The sequence below is a fragment of the Pteropus vampyrus genome, unplaced genomic scaffold, assembly GCF_000151845.1.
Source record: "Pteropus vampyrus isolate Shadow unplaced genomic scaffold, Pvam_2.0 Scaffold330, whole genome shotgun sequence".
In the NCBI taxonomy this organism is placed as follows: domain Eukaryota; kingdom Metazoa; phylum Chordata; class Mammalia; order Chiroptera; family Pteropodidae; genus Pteropus; species Pteropus vampyrus.
In genome coordinates, this window is record NW_011889111.1 from 985,837 (window position 1) to 990,337 (window position 4,501).

Sequence of the window (4,501 nt, forward strand, 5' to 3'; positions counted from 1 at the left end):
GGCATCACATAATTCCATAAAATCACCCCTTGCTTTTTGCTCGATGTTTCATCAGCACGTTCCTCTCGTCTCCAGATCTAAACTGCGAACCCACCTGAGGCAAGGGCGTGGTTCCCCGCTGCCCCTCGCGGTCGCAGGGGCGGAGCGTGGTCAGCAGTACTCGGAGAGTTGATTGACGGCTGCGGGAAGCGGGTACAGCGATTGGATGCGTGGAAGGCAGAGGTGCACTGCGGGGGTGACTTAGAGGGGACCCGGCAGACCACAGAAAGGGCAAAGCCACTGAGCAGTCCTGTCAATAAAAAAGGGAACTGACTCTTTTCATTGGGGACAGAGTAAACGATAAATCTGGCTTTGGACTCTCAACAAGACAAAGGTTATTTCAAAGGCTTTTTTCCCCTTTTAAAATAGTTATCTATTCCCGTGAAGTAAAAGCTATGAAATGTAATGTTGAGATGTAAATGTGGATGACTTCCTTCTTTTAACAGGCTCAAAACATTTTCAAATTAAGAAGTTTGTTCTGTCCCAATATATTTCATGGTTCTGCATTTTTATGTAGAAACTCTCTAATGCTTAAAAAGAAACTTCTGCATAAAGTATTATATTCTCTTTTCTGATCATAAAAGGTTTCTTAGAAAAAAAGACAGACGAAATAGCAAGAGGCTTTGGCAGTGAAGGAAACCGTTCAGGAGGAAAGCTGGCCGGTCGGTGCACGCAGACCATGCGCTGCTGCCCCGGCTCACTCGCCGGTGGGTGCAGTGGTTCAACTTTACTTTTAAGTTTCTCCGGGCATCAATTTTTAATTGCTTTTAGATTCAAAACAGTGATTCAGAACAATTAGGAATCTGCCATAGGGTTTCGATCATTTGCTTGAATATTTCCCCGACCCTAACCCACCCTCACCGCCGTCAGCTTGAATGTAATAGATGTGGAAATGAGGCTGGCACCAAGTTTCTATTTTTACTTTTTCTTTCTTTTTTTGGATTGTGAATAGTTTTCAAGTAAAAATTCAGAATGTCAAACCCGCCGATTATTATTCCAGCTGAGACCGCAGCCTCCAAGAAGTTAGTCACTTGTTACCTACTTATTCGTTTATTTCTTCAACAAGTAATTATTAGTAATTTACAGTGGAGACCCTGTGCCATGCATTATGTATGAAGGTGAATATTACTTCATAGTTATGGGAAGTCGGCATATTGATGGACAAAAAGCTGTTGCCAGTTATTCTGTGGAAGTGGGCCAGGGGCGCCTACTGACCGTGACCAGGGACCGTGGGAAGCCAGTCTTGTCCGTTGGTGCTCTGCCCCTCGGCCTGTCCTACCCAGGACCTTTACAGTAGCTCGTTCTTGGTGATAAAATGCGATTCAACACGCCACTGTCTGAACAACTTACCTCCTAATAAAAATCATATTGTCTGAAAGCTATTAGTAGGAGACTGACTGTTTTAAAAATAGTCTCGAAACATGAGAAACTTCTGGGTCATGTGTTGATGGAGGTCGCCTGTCTCAAAATGTCATGATTGGCCAAAGGTCGATCATTTCACGAAATAGTATAGGCCGAGGAAATCGAATGCCATTACTGGAAAAGGTAATTGATCCAGGCTCCTCTTGTGGACTCATCAAGAATCAAATAGAGAGAATTGCCATTTGCCCATTATTTCAAAAATGTCAGTAGAAATAACGGAATTGTGTCTTCTGTCCCTGAATCTCCTTCTCGGCCTGGTCTGCCTCTCCCTCGCCCTGATCTGCCTCCACGCTTGGTGGGCAAAGACCGTGTCTATCCTGGTCTCACTCAAGTTAGAACGGGTCGTAAGAGCTCTCCAGCCTTTGAGTTTTGTTTTGCTCTTCATTCTAATTGCATTCTGGCATTTCTGCGTGTATTTCGTTTTCCTGGCCGGTTCATGACCTTTCACCTACACAAGTGTTTATCAAGCACTGGCGGTGGGCTAGAAAATATGCAAATACAAAATTTAACATAATTTTTGGACAGAAGTACTGTTTTCCAAGCTGGGTGTTTCCTTTTACATTTTAGGTCACTGACAATCTATGTCAAGGAAAGGAGAAACCTCGCTTCTGCAGAGCGTTTCTGATCTAACGCCCTTGTTTTACGTTTGAGAAACCTGAGTTCAGAGGAGATAAGCGAATGCCCAGCAGCGCAGTCCCCGGAGCCGGCTCTGCTCTGCGCCGCCCGCCGCCTCGCTCCGAGCGCGGGCAGACCACGGAGCTCGGGCGGATGCCAACGGGAGCGGTCACCGTTTTTAATGCAAACCAACTGAATTTCCGTGTTGAGCGTCCGTTCTGCTGAGCCGTGGGAACTCTACCTCCGTCAGCTCGGGGTCACTTTGCTCCACTCCGGGCTGCGGGTCAGTCTCCGGCCAGACTGCGTGCAGAACCCTCTAGAAAGGAGGGCGTCCGTCCTCCGGGTCCGCGCTCCGTGGCGCATCTGCGCTGCCGTCTTCCGTTTCGCCCGGTTGCGGTCATTAGTCCCGGCAGGCCCCTGCGTCTCCCTCTTCCTGTCCACCGGCTCCCTGTGCCACGTAGGGCGCCCTGAGTGTTCCCAGACCAGTCTCTGGGGGGTGACGCTGCCCGTGACGCTGCCTCGGCCCTCCTGCCGCGCCCAGCGAGCGCGTGTCTGTGCGTCCATCACGGCGCCCGAGGTCAGCGTCTCTGCCTGGACATCGTCACCGAGCCTCCGCTTGTCAGTTCCGCCACACCCCACCTCCCTGCCCCTCCACGCACGGGCCTGGTGCGGGGGCAGCGCAGGGCAGACGGCCTCCCCGCGAAAGCCGACATCTGGCCCCAGGCTTTCTTCACCGCCCCTTTGTTTCCCTCCTTTCCTCCAGGGCGTCTCCGCAGCTGGCCGCTGGGAGGCTTAGCCCTTACTGAGTTGTAGTTTTCTAAGGCTTTTCTCTTACCTGGGTCTAGGCGCCTGAGTTTCAAAAATCAAGAATCTGGGCTCACATTAGGTTTCCCTGGGGAAGCAGAACCAACAGCATGTGTCTTTACGTGGAAGGGATTCCGCTAAGGAGCTGGCTCGTGCAGTTCTGGAGGGCAGGGCGTCCAGCAGCTGCAGAGTGGGCTGACAAGCCGGGGACCCAGGGGTGCAGTTCAAGTGCAAAGGCCATCTGCTAGAGAAGTCCCAGTCGCTTGCGGAAGTTCAGTTTTTTTCTGTTTGGGCTTCAACTGATAGGGTGAGGCCCACCACATTAGGAAGGGCAATGTGTTTTATTCACACATCACCAATTAAATATTAACTCCATCCAAAAACACTGTCACCAAAACATCCGGAATAATGTTTGACAACATATCTGGGCGCTGTGAACCAGCCAGGGTGGCACATAAAGCTAACAGTCGCAGCCCCGTCCCATCTGTGGCCTGTCTTGTCATTGCTTCTCCAAGACGTAGTAGCCCAGAAGTAGAGCTGTCATGGCAAGTGCCGTGGGGTAGAAGCAGACGGGGACACTGAATCATGTTTCCAAAACACGTACCACGCACGATTCTGGCACTGATCATTTATTTTGACTATCATTAATGGAACTTATCAACATGCTGCTTCATGGGCACATTTTCATTTTTGCAGGTGTTTATCTTTGTTCTTCCAAAAAAATAAATAAATAATGCTTCTTGAAAGCAGGCACTGATTTCTCTCCCATTGATTACAGCGTTTTGTGCAAATAGACAATTAATAAATAACATTAATTGAAAAAATTTTGTTTTGAAACCAGAAGGTACAGCGGTATCTATTTAAGTGACAACTATGCAATTTTCAAGTCATATTTAGCACTAAGAAAATATTTGAAGTATAACTACTTTCACTTGATTTTTTTTTTTTATTTTCTTGGGAGATATATATATATTTTTGTCTTTATGAAAAATCGAAGACAACTATTCTGGTAAAAGTTGTAGACAGACTTTTTCAAAATGAGCGATGGTTTTTGCTCCAAACAGCAGGATATTTTTTCTTGAGTGTTGTCTCTGTTCTTAATCTTTAAAGTAGATTTTCCCTGGGTGATTGTTGAAAGCAGCAAAGTAACGCTTACGTCTCCCTTTGAATTGCTGGGAGACCACAGAGGCTCACAGAATGAATGCCACCTGGTGCATCCTACATTCTGTGAAGCAGCGATCAAGCTGGGCTCAGTGAACGAAAAGCGGCATATCCTTAATTACCACAAAATGATACCTAATTATCTGCATGCCAGCTCAATGTAGCACTGAGCATAGCCAGGATGGCGTTTGATTTTGATATGTCTTATGTAAGACAACCTTTCAGAACTGGAATGATTCCAGGGACTTCACAGCCTGCATCGTCACGGCTGCTGCTGGCATGCGTGTTGTCAATGTGGATGGCCATGTATGGCCTCTGGTGTCTAATGCTTTTCTAAGCTTAGTAGGACAAAAGAGCTTTCGGGTTAACACTGAAATTCCAGGAGCAATCATTTTACTGTGTGCTTAAACTTGCTCTTGATATCTCTAAAAGCCAGAAAAGAACACATTTCATTGTCATC

The 4,501-nt window shown here is 47.2% G+C and overlaps 1 protein-coding gene across 1 annotated transcript in view; it reads left to right on the forward strand.

The window, feature by feature from the left end:
• The window catches only part of NECAB1 (N-terminal EF-hand calcium binding protein 1), a 59,584-nt gene that overhangs the window by 15,171 nt on the left and 39,912 nt on the right, over positions 1 to 4,501 (forward strand). The window lies entirely within an intron of this gene.